Source organism: Perissodus microlepis, chromosome 12, assembly GCF_051167445.1.
Source record: "Perissodus microlepis isolate ML-2025 ecotype Zambia chromosome 12, ASM5116744v1, whole genome shotgun sequence".
Classification (NCBI taxonomy): domain Eukaryota; kingdom Metazoa; phylum Chordata; class Actinopteri; order Cichliformes; family Cichlidae; genus Perissodus; species Perissodus microlepis.
The window spans coordinates 33,255,029-33,267,665 of NC_140472.1; the positions used below are offsets into that span (position 1 = coordinate 33,255,029).

A 12,637-nucleotide genomic window follows, 5' to 3' on the forward strand; every position below is an offset into this window, starting at 1 on the left:
AGAAAAATGCATACAAAAGTAACAGAAATGTTTAGAAACCTGTAAAAGTACGAGTCTCGAAAAATATCCTTGCTTAAATGAGAATCTGTAAAACAACAAAAACACTTTAAATGTGTGTTGTTTGCTCTGTCTCTCTGGATCACGCTGAAGGCCTCCACTCAAACAGCATAAATGTTCCCTTGTAACACTGTTGCATCATGGGATAGGATGTGTTCAAAGAGGTTGAAGCTGAGGATCCAGGCAAACAGACACAGAGCACCGAGGCTGTAAAACCACAGTGGATTTTTACATCTGTCTGGCCTCATTGCTATGCATGGAGCCCCGAACCACATTTGTCTGCTTCCACCTAGGGGTAGAGCACACTGGCTATGATACCGCCCTGACAGATTACCGCCTTAAACAGTGAGAAAGAGGCCTGCCAGCAACAGCTGTCCTTTAGCATTGGAAATGCTAAGTTCCCCTTTGACAAAGACTGAACAGGAATGAGTGTCAACAATGCTTCGCCCTGGAGTGGTTGCTAACATCTTGTAACTTCCTGTGCTGCAAACCATTTCTGTTGGATACTTTTGGATCAACAGAGCAGCCGAGTTGTAATATGTATGGTAATTTTTCATTTCTGGCCCTTCTGATGCCTGCTGTAGAGAAAGAGGAAAAAAACGAAAACACTATGTCAACAGTGCTCTTGAACTCGAGCGGTACGTTAGTCGGCTGCTATGCAAATGAGACCGGGGGAGAGGAAAGCAAACAAATCTGTTAATTGATACATCCTGTCAGTGAAGGGCCTCTGGGATTACCAGGAAGAGCTAGAGTGTCATTGTTGGATGGCTGGGACACACTGCAGGAGTTTAAAGTGCATCTAATGGGGATGTTAGCGGTCATCCTCTACAGGCTAATGGCAACCATTTTGTTGGCACTGGAGAGGTGCCCAAGCTGTCGAGGACCAGGTATTCGGAGTGACCTAGGTGACCTACGCCGACCTGGGCTTACAAGTGTGCGGATAAGTTCAACAGCCTCTCCAGAAAAAAGCCATCCGTGGCAAGACGACACTAATTAAGGTAGCACACGCAGCTAAGTCCCACAAGTGTAGCACACAGTTGGAGCGTATACTGAACCTTGTCATGTAGGTCACTTTGGCGCTTTTAGCAAAGCTATGCATATTAATGGACCTGTGATACACAGTTGCTGCCTCAGTGCTCATGGGGGGGGGTTTGTATACTGAATGTGAGGCTCTTTTTGAAACATATGCATTGCAAATTGAGATTACGGGTGGTTACAGTTAGCACAGTCCCTGTGGCATTATTTAGCCATGAGAAAAATAAGAGTACACGATGAATCACGAGTTACCCATGGATGAAATGATAACAATAGGAGAGCTGTAGAGAAATGACTTTGTACTCAGTAACATGAAAAAACATCTGTCAATAAACCCAGGCATATTTAGGTTCTAACATACTGTTCGTGTGTTACACAGGGCAACAGGATGTATGTGAGACAATCAGAGGGAACGTAAAAGGGAAAGAAAGCACCTACAACTGCTTTTAATGCAGTAAGTGTAGCTGATGTATAGATGTGCCACTAAGATCAGTTTTTGCTTTGCTTTAATTTGAGATTTTCAGCTTTTCATGATGACAGAGAGAGGGGACTGTTGCCTTTCCACTCTAGACTAGAAATGTTGATTTGTTAAAGAGTCACAATTACATGGAGAGTGCTCTTTTGGTGCTCTTTGGGTTTTGGTCCCTTTTTTGGCCATTTTGGATTAGGCCAATTTAATTCTTAATTCTTCCACATACAATAATATTTTAGATAATGATGTGCCTCCTCTACTATACGAGTGCAAAAGTATAATTCAATTTTCCAGTTAAATTGAGACAGCAGTGCACAAAGCTCTGATCCTACACACAGATTTTATTCAGGTAGTCAATATAAATATGTATGACTGCTAGTTTTGATCTCTTCAGTGTTATGCACAATTAATATACTGGTGGGCAACCTCCTTGCTTTCATTCTGAAAGTTACCTCGTTGCTAACCAGCTAGCCCAGGGCTTTGATGTCTTTCATCTGTGGAGGCTGACTCATTGGCCAGCCTTCAGTTCTCAATATTGCTTAGCAGGAAGGACTTCTTCCTGCAGGTGCACACTACAATATCAGCATCTCTCCTTTACAAAGAGTGAGGAGCCCGAGGAGGCGCTCAGTGTACAGCTGCATCTCTACATCAAAAGGAGCCAGATGAGATGTTTTGGGGATCTGACCAGGATGTCTCCTGGATGCTTCCCAGGTAAGGTGCTTTGGGCCTGTCCTACTGGGAGAACAAGCTTTGGCACACATGCTGGAAAGATTCAAGCTCTCAGCTGGCTTGTGAATGCCCCTACTTCTCCCTGGCAGAGCTGGAGGAGATGGCCGAGGAGGTCTTAGCATCTCTGCTTAGAATACTGTGACCTACGCCCGGATAAATGGTAGAAGATGGATGGATGCATGAATGGAAGGGCTATCATATAAAGGGAGGAGTTTGAGTTTACACACATGAGCTGATGGACAATTAATGGTCTAGTGAGGAACATACTGAGCCTTAAGCTGATGATATTACCCAGTTATTCAATTTTGCAAAAAACTTCAAATGAAATATTTGAAGGGGAGAAACTTTATAAACAGACATCTTTAAAATCTCACAAATTATATTACCTAATATTGCTGAAGTTTGTTTTTCTTTTGACTAAATTCACACAGTGGGGGTTTAGAGGAAAGCCTAAAACTTCAGGGTGGAACATGGTTTTGGGCTAACATGACTAAGATTTGACCACAAAGTGTATTTATCAATCCTTTCTATCCATCATTCCTTAACTCATCGTCCATTTAACAATGTCATCTTTTCACATTAATCTCCCATTAAATTTGTGTATTGTTATGTAATTTTCTGTTTTGCATAAATTGTAAATGTATGTATCAGAGTTTTTCTATCGTTGTGATGTATTTTAAAAAACAGACAAAAGTGTGTCATAAAGCTGCACATAAAGGTGACAAAGCACTGCCAATTTGGTCCGTGTTGTCTTGCTGTGTGCCTGCCTTTCCTCTGATCTCCTTCAGTTCAGTGGCATGCATGTGGCACAGTTCTTCAGCTGAGCCTCACAAATCGTCTGCCGCCACGTCAGTCAAGCCTTGTTTACAGATATCCAACATCCTTTCCTTCTCGCCTGGCTGACTCGCTGCAAAGTCGGTCGGGGATGTGTGATGTACATCATCGGTAATCAGATAAGTTGGGTACCATCCTCCTGCTTTCTCTCCAAAACAACATGTCCACTGAACTGAAAGCCAGAGTGCAACTGTCACATTAGCAGCCAGAGAGTACTCACTCCACTGCATGCCTGGTAAACAAACCCCGAAAGATGTTTTGCATGACAGACAGACTGACGGCTCTTTCAGGCGAGTCCAGAGTGTCGCCGAAAAGACCCGCCACACTCTCCTCTCTGTTGTCAGTTGAAACTCTTTAACCAATTAAAATGGCAGCGCAGGGCGCATATTTGAATATGCATGAACAGAATGTTGCATTTATGAAAAAAAAAGGGGCTGAATCTGCTAATTATGTGTTTAACAGTCTATCGCCGAGCTGTTTCACCTTATATTAAATTTGCACATGAAATGTCCCCTCTCATGACGGCAACCTGCATTTTGATCTCACATCGATTTGTGCAAGCTTTCAAGTGTGCTGCTTTAATGAGGCATTTCATACTCACTGAAAGGGACTGACTAAAAGAATTGCGATAAAACCGCCGTGATCCCAACTAACTGTTGTTTGTCACTTTTTATAATGAGCCACAGCCTCGTTAGATTTCCTTTTCCTGTAGATCATAATGGAGTCGTCACAGTTTTTCACCTCCCCACAGCTATGTTCTCCTGTGGAGGCGATGCTAGGCGGTTAGAATTTACCACTTGATGAGTTTTGCTCTGAGCACTCTGGCAAAGTTGGACAATTATTTTTGAATCCCTGGGCTCTCTGTGTAGCAAATGTGATGGAAAAGGCCAATTATGGAACTCGATTTATTAAAATGTTGCAAAGCAGTGTTTGCGATGTTGCTGGAAACGTCATTAGGAAACATAGGAAATGGTTAAAAATGACTGACACATGTGGCTAAGGTCAAGAAAGTAGTTTGTAACCAATTAATAGTGCATTTGTTTAAGGATTTTATTTATTGCACCAAATTGCAGTTAACCAAAATGTTACTAAATGTTTACAGTGTCAGCGCTTCTACTGCCGGCCTCTCCGTATCCCAGCTGGAATTCCAGTAGCCTTCTCTTCTGTTTCTGAGGTACGGAGAAAAAATTCCAGTCAGATCCTGTGCCGCTTGCCAAAAACACTGCTCATCCAAAGTCATTTGCAGCAAAGTCCATTATCATCATCACTTGTGGTGATGAATTCCCTATGATGGTGGCAGGCCCGCAGCAGCCTCCACTCATAATGACATTCTGCTCTTGTTGGCAGTCACTCCCCGTCAGATGGCTCATTCCCAACAGCCAGCATGTCAGACAGTGCACACACACAATACTGGGTTGGGCGTTTACACCGTAAATGAGGGACAACAGGACTGTTGCTTGAAAGGCAGACTTCATTTCTGGTAAAGAGACCATGTTCTATTCTAGTCAGCATGTTGTTTTTAATGTAAACATCTGTGACATCCTGCTATAAATATGTTTAGCTCTTTTAGATTTGGGGGGCTTTTACACTTATTTATGTAAAAATACAGCAACGGGCAAGTAATAAAGGAGCTACCTATACATAGGGCGAGAGACGGGATACACCCTGGGCAAGTCGGCAATCCATCACGAGACCAAAGGTATATCAGGACACTGCCACTGCTTTCAGTGCTGTTGTTCCATTTTCTTTCCATTCTGAAAGGAACCCCAAATATAAAAATTCCATGTATTTCAAACTGGGGCGTGATTATGGCAGACATGTTAAACTCACAGGTGGATGCTTCATAGAAGGCTACTTGACAGTCTGAAGCATAAAGAGAGGCAGCGTGGAGGTAAAAGGGAGAGACGGCGATGAGCTTCCCTGATTTCACTGATAGACTAAATTAAGGTCGATGCCCCATGAAGAGAAATGGTAGAGGTTCTGCAAAGCCAATAATATTTAAAGCACCATGCGACTAAGTCATCACTTTAGAAATAAAACAGCTCCGTGGTCACAGCGAGTCTGCTCACTCTGGCAGCACAACAACTCAGGTAAAGATGTGGAACCAGCTGCTGACTGGCTCCCTCCAAAGAGAAAATACTCAGAAAGCAAATCTTTAAGGTGAGGCCTTATGCAATCACATTTCTAAGTATCTACAAAACTGGGTCCTCAAAGGTGTGTCAGCACACGATGGTTATTCCTGAATATACATTGTGGATTGTTATTAAAAAGCGAACATAGTCTGATAATTATTGCTAAGTAAAAAAAACAAGAATCTGAATCACCCCAAATTAATCACAAAATCTTGCATGGGCTGTACCACACACACACACACACACACACACCAAAGCATAATATCTGTGAGGTATACCTGTATCATTATACCTACAGATAAAATCACCTGCTCTCCAGCTGTTATGAAGATGTGAACATGTTGGGTTGTAACAACTGTGAATGTGGACATTTTAACATGAAAAAAACATTAGTGGGAGTTACTCGCTTTTTGAGTCAGCCTCGTGTGTTCATTGGAGGAACTGCAGTTTTTGGGACTTGCACAGTGGCTTCATTTTTCAGCCCTGAACTTTGCCACTTGCCTGTAACATACAGTTAATGTGTAATGCCCACGACCTCAAATTAACTGAGCGTGATTAAAGGGTGCAATATGATGAGAAGAAATTATAGTCCCCTTCCCTCTTTGGAGTGATAATAACTGAGATCGAATCATAAAGGTCACAAGCACAATGAGTTCTGGGACCACCCCTTTCTTCAAAGAACATAAAAAATGTGCAACAGCATATTTGCACATCAAATGCCAAGAGCGTATAAGACAAAATAAAAATAATAGAAAAGAATCGTTTGCTTCATGAATTTTAAGAGGTCTGTGGTAGTGAGTGCTCCGTTTATACTTTAATTTACTAAATTGATGTGTTATTATCAAGAATTTGCTTTAAATTTCTCAATTCAAACAATTAACCGTGTGTTAAGTGTTTGAATTATAGTTGTTACATTTACATTTGTTTATGTATTTAACATTTCTGATGTAATCAAAACTGTAACATTGATAAAAACACCAAAATAGAATCTTAAAAAGGTACTTTGTTAGGTCAATTAAAAAAAAATTGATCAAAATGAACTAAATACTGTCTACAAGAAATGACAATGTTGTCTTTGATTCTATTGTTGCAGCAGTTCTTCTGGAGAACTTTAATCGGTGCCCATAGAATGATGCCTGACCTTCATTTATATGTCAGAAATATGCATATCATCGTGCTTAAGTTCTTTAAACTGGCTTTGTGGTAGTTGCTGCTAGAGTACATGTCACCAGGACCACACACATAAACACATACAGACAGAGTTACAAGGTGAGAACAATACCAGCCGCGCTGTCATGAACGGTAAAGATTGAATTGTAAGATACAATAGGAAACCCTGAGAGGTGCAAAGCAAGATGGCTGAAGGTGACTCTAAGCCCGAGCTTATCGGGGGATTCAGTAAACAAGAGGCCTGGCAAGCAGTGCACTCGGCTGTTGACAACCGGTGATGGTGACCAGGTGGGATATGTTATCCTAACAGTCTGGAACTCTTGTGAATTATTTGCTGATAGATATAAACAGCTGTTATTCTTGGTAATGGAAAGCAATTAGAAACATCTGCATACTTGGCTGTGAGCGATGCCTCCGAATGGCGGCCGTTGCTCCCAGGTGCCGCTGGGAAATAATTACATCATCGGGACGGGGGCCGGGGCTGCTGAGGACTGCTAGTGATCTGTGAAGAGCGAGGAAGAGAGCCCAAAGAGGGACACACACAAAAAATTATATTAGTCAGACTTTTAAAGATGTGCAAGTTTGATCATTCTTTACGCTTAAAGTCACAGACCAGTCAGCAGTTAACCTTCTTTACTTCATTCATTTAATTTGGGGATGACTGATGCTAGTAGTGAGAACAAAAAGTGTTAGCCACATCACCTGTTCTGCTTTTGTATTGTGTAGGGAAGTATTGAAACACCCCAACAATAACCTCTGCAACAATATATGACACACATTCTTACTTATCCTCATTCCATAACCTTTTAGACTGTAGGCCTTGGTGAGTTGGACCTTTTTTCCTGGTTCCAAAAGGCTAACAGGGGTTACTGTGTGAAAGTGGCAGGAAGGATGAAGTCACTCCCCAAGACATTTTGAACAGTCCACTGCTCAACCGGCCAAAAGGATTTTAGATGATTCTTTCCATGTGCTGAACTCTGAGTATCTGGTAATGAACTCCTGGAGATATAGGCTCCCTTTGTGTAAGCTTAAGCATTTAAACATTCATTTTTCAGTAAAAATGAACAGTTAATACAGGATAGACACAGCAGTAGAGGCGCTGATGTAACTGCACTTTTTTCTTTTCATTTTAGGTTTGTACTTAAAAACTAGACTTAAAGTATACTGCAAAAAAGATGGGGGCTCAAAAATGCTTAAGGAATAAAAATATCTCCAAATGATCTTCATATCCTACATGTTATTTAGTGACAAAATGAATTGAGACAGCACTGGCAGTGTCAGGACGACAGGTGCAACCTGACAAACCTGATCAACATTTCCCAGAGAGCATCTGCAGCCACATTAAATACACACCGTTTAGTCGTTTCAGTATAACCAACCTTAAAGATAGGCGCAAATGAAAAAGTTATACATTTTGGACTCACAAAGACTTGGGGATGATCCAAAATATTCTCACTTTGTAAAGCTGTCCTCTCACCAAATGTCTGAAATTCGGTCTTCATTGGACAGAAGCACAAGTACACAAGCACACTTATAAACACATACACCCACAGATGAAGACAGCAGACATTTGTTATGGTGATAATTAATTCTGTTTTCCCAGCAACATAAAAGATCTCTATCTTTCTGATATTTTCTTTAGTTTGAAGTTGAGCTGAATGTTGCCAAGTGAAACTCTTCGACACTCTGGAACTCCAGAGGCGTTGGCCGACACCATGACACATGGAGTATGAAACATATGTGAGAATACACAAACACAAAAACAAATCAGCCTAAAATAATGACTTTAACTTGTTTAATTACATGTAAATGTTTCATGTCGTTTTGTTACATAAATACAATGTAAAATATTGCATTTAAGGGAATCTGGTCAAATGAAATTTGATTGCCGTACATTCACAGTTCACAAGTACATTCTCCTTAATGACTTATTATCTGAATAAATAAACCTTTCATTACTTTATACTTCAGTTACATTTTATTCAAAATTACTGCTTCATGTTTATTGAGGGTGAAATCATCGTTTTTGAGTGTGCCCAGTGTGCAACATCCTGAAAATGTCAAATAGTTTAAAACTAGATCATCTTTATTGTCCTCAATGTATTAAGAGCAAGCCAATCAAATCTGGAGACTGGTTTTACCTTTTTACTGATGATTTTTAATCCATTTAGGAGAAACATTACATATCTGTTTTTGATCAACACCTGAGCTAGATTCCCTCGCTCTTATTTTGAAAGTTCAGTTGCTACCAAGCAGCTAGCCTCAGTGCTTCCTATCTCAGGTCTCTGGCTTGCAAGCTAGGTTTATATTGTGATGGTTTTCAAATTCATTCACCTGCGTTTTCAGAGAATATCTCATCAGTTAGCCGGCTGGACTTCCACTCCACTGCCTTGGACTGTGCCTCACAACGGCCTTGCTGCTCTGCAGACCTGGGATTGTTAGGCCTCCTCTAAGTCTACAGCAGCAGAAGAACTGGTTCAGGTGTCACTGCTTTGTAAGTCTTATTTGCAAAACTATGAGAATGAGGTCCATAGCAAACACCTCTAGCTAGCCTCACAAGTCTGCCACAACTATGCAAATTTATTTGAGGTGCATTTATTTGAGGTGAGGGATAATCTTCAAAGAATAGTCCAACAGTCCAACAACAAATAGTATTTGTGATTGATGCACCTGAAATTAGTTCCTTCGCCTGTTTTGCAGAGTATATGCATGTGCACATATCTCCACCACAAACAATCTAAATCTGTGAGAAACACTGATTTTGTTTTTGATGACCCTCACAAACCAGTCCAAACTGGGTTTCCTTGTTCTACCTGTTTCTTTGACATGCAACTAAGGTCTTTATATCAGATGACATGTGAGGTCACTGATATTGGCAGTATGCTCTTGACTGTAATTATGCAGAAATATTTTCTTCAGGCTTGGAGACTGGGTGTCTTGTCAGCTTTGGTATCCACAGGCAATTATGGTCCCATCTATAAAAATACCATCTCTCCAACACCTTTAGCACTCAAGCAGCCCCATATCCTCACACTCCTACCTCCAGGACTATGCCTTCTCCGTGGTAGTCCTGGCCAGGTTCACGGCAAACATGCTGGACTCCATCTGAGGCAAACAAATTTATCTCTGTCTCATCTGACTGGAAATGTGCTAGCAATGTGCTTTTTGCTATTCTTCTGCAAAGTTTAATTTAATTTTACACCAAGAAGTGCACACCTTAGTATCCTTTGGAGTCTTTGTGAAGTTGATTTTTTTACGAAAACACTTGTTTTTGTAAACTGTTTAAAAAAAAAAAAAAAAAAAAAAACAACAACAGTTTTTTAATGCTAAAGAAAATATGATCATTTTGACAAGATGGTTAGAAGCTGAATACCAAACCAAAAGTCAATACTGGATTGTTAATACTCCACAGTGCACCTATCAACATCAGATACATGGGCAGTAATAAAGCTGTAACTGATGTTGATCTTGATGGTGGCAAATCTATATTTTTACCATTTCTGCTACCTCTTCAGTTAGGTTGAGGCACCAAAACATCTTGATTATGTTTAGCCTATGTTTCTCTTATATAAGAAATCTATTGTTCCAGAAACTGTGTATCTGTCACAGGACAGAACCAGAGAATAATTGTTCCTCTCTGGTACTTCAGTAAATCTAGTTAACATTTTCTGCTACTACATGACATGTACCTCTTTCACCCATAATCACTAGGCCCTTTACTGAAAATCTCTTACAGATATGCAGTCAGTCACGCCACAGTGTCTTCCTCTAATTGTGTTGTGTATGGAGTCGCTGACCTTCTGCACCAACGTCCCCTTTTCTCTAAACAATACTGAAGCTGTGAGAACCCCGACTGTGCGATGCCTCTGAATTTACCCCTGCTAAAGCATGACTGTGACTCTCCACATAGATCAACGTACAGGCCCCCACTGAGTGTGCTCATCAGCTGTAAATACCAGCAGTCTGTGCTGCCGTGGTGAAATGAGCAGTCTGGGGGATCTGACCATGTTGTGAGGTGGCAGGTTGGGCCCGACTGTTAAAGAGTGTGTCCTGTAAGCAGAAGGTCACAGGCCTGATTGGCTCTGCAGGCAATGAGTCCTGACTGGATGTCCTTGAGCAGCATAATGACCCCTGAGGTGGCCCTAACGAGACTTTGTTCCCAATAGCAAATTTTCTGCAACACTGCAATTACACTTTTTTTTTCCAAATGTATTTATATGTCTAGGTATATATGCATGCATTATTCTGTTTAGCAAAAGAAAATAAAAAGATTAGCAAAAAGATTCCAAAAAAACCCCCAAAACTCAAAAAATCTTGCTCATTTCATCTCGCGGGAGAGTGATGAAAAACTGCTAAAATAAAGCAGATGGATGAGCAGGAGTCACCCACAAGCTTAAAAATGTTTTCCAAATTCAGCTTATCCACAAACCTGTGAGCAGATAATGTCCAGTCTGGTGGTGAAATATCACTTTGAACAAGAGCTACACGAAAACAACACAGCAAAAAACAGACGGGGAAAAAATACTTTCAACTGCATTGTCTGTGAAGCAGACACGAGATAGAAGCAGCTCCAACACAAAACATTATGTTTGTGCCTTTGTTTCATTGGGCCTGTAATCCCTCGGGCAACAAACAGAAAATATCCGTCAGAACGGATGAACCTGCGGGCCGTGAGTCGCGGCTGTTGTGGTTGGATACGGTGATGCTGGCTGGCGTACCTGTCACAGAAAGCTGCAAGCGTGGTTCAAAAACGAGGTGGCTGGTGTCACACGAGTCTGCTGAGGGAGTCTGACGAATATGAGCACAGCAGCGCACACACAGCGAGTCTGTCAGCACTTTCTCCTCCTCACTTTTGTTTTCCCTGCTTTGTACTGTGTTTTGGGTTACATGTGCCCTACTCTGTTAAACTGCAAATTATACTGTTAGATTCTTTTATTTGCTCTTTATTTTGTCAGCGTCTTTTTTGTTCTTACTGTTGAGACAATGAATGGTCCTAAATGGCTGTTTACTTGAATGTCATGTTGAAATTGTATTAATTTTTCTCGTTTGTTTATATCTATAAAGGAAATGGAGAAACTCAAAAAAATAAAAAAAATAGTAAATGGCCTGCATTTGTATAGCGCTTTACTCAGTCCCTAAGGACCCCAAAGCGCTTTACACTACATTCAGTCATCCACCCATTGGTGACGGCAAGCTACATTGTAGCCACAACCACCCTGGGGCGCACTGACAGAGGCGAGGCTGCCGGACACTGGCGCCACCGGGCCCTCTGACCACCACCAGTAGGCAAACACGGGGTTAGTATCTTGCCCAAGGATATTTGGCATGCAAATGGGATCGAACCACCGACCTTCTGGTTAGTGGCTGACCTGCTCTGCCACCTGAGCTACAGGCACCCCTAGGTTGAATCAATTCATTGTCTTTTGTCGACAGGCCTACGCAATAGCATCTATGGCATTCAGACAAATGCTCTACATGCTTCAAATGCAAGCTAGTTTCACTAATCATCATTTCTTAGTGTTCTTTGTTTCTTTTTTAATTTAGGAAAGTGTGTATGTGCCTCCTTAAACATATGCATGCATATCCACAAGCACCACAAATTCCAAATTAAATCTGCAGCAAAAACTAGATTTGGGTTTTTAATGCATGTCATCTTCATCCAAATTAAGAATAAGAAATTAAGAATATATTTTCTAAGAGGGGCCAGATAGGCAGGATGTGGACTCCAGGTCCAAACCAAGGGCATTCTTGGGTCAACTGAGGCAACAGTAGCCACTGCTCAGCACTCATTGAAAAATGTTATTACAATGCAGGTGAAGAAGCCAAAAAATCATGAATATCATTGATACTGGACAATCCTGAGACCAAACAATTTACATCCATTGAGTCTTATTAATTTTTGTGTAACATAAACTTCAATCTTTTCCCAGTAAGGTGACCACTGGCACTGTATCGGACAGCTCTGGGTGGAGCTGTCCGATATCGTCATCTTGTTTAAATATAAGTAGAAAGGCTCCACTTGTTCATTTTTATTACTTATCAGTAGCATTTAAGGTCAACAGATGGTTGATGGTTGGTGCTTGTATCAGACCGGTGTACCCTTTGTACAGGTTAAGCCGCCCAGTACTACAGCAAAAACCACTGTACATGGTGAATAATGTGATTCTGATATAACACAGTCTGTTAATCTATTCATAGAGACGGTGGT

At 41.1% G+C, this 12,637-nt stretch overlaps 1 long non-coding RNA gene across 1 annotated transcript in view; it reads right to left on the reverse strand.

The window, feature by feature from the left end:
- The window catches only part of LOC146376724 (uncharacterized), a 74,017-nt gene that overhangs the window by 24,243 nt on the left and 37,137 nt on the right, over positions 1-12,637 (reverse strand). The window contains exon 2 of the long non-coding RNA XR_014801763.1: positions 6,825-6,931. This is a non-coding gene — a long non-coding RNA (uncharacterized LOC146376724). The remainder of the gene's footprint in view (positions 1-6,824; positions 6,932-12,637) is intronic.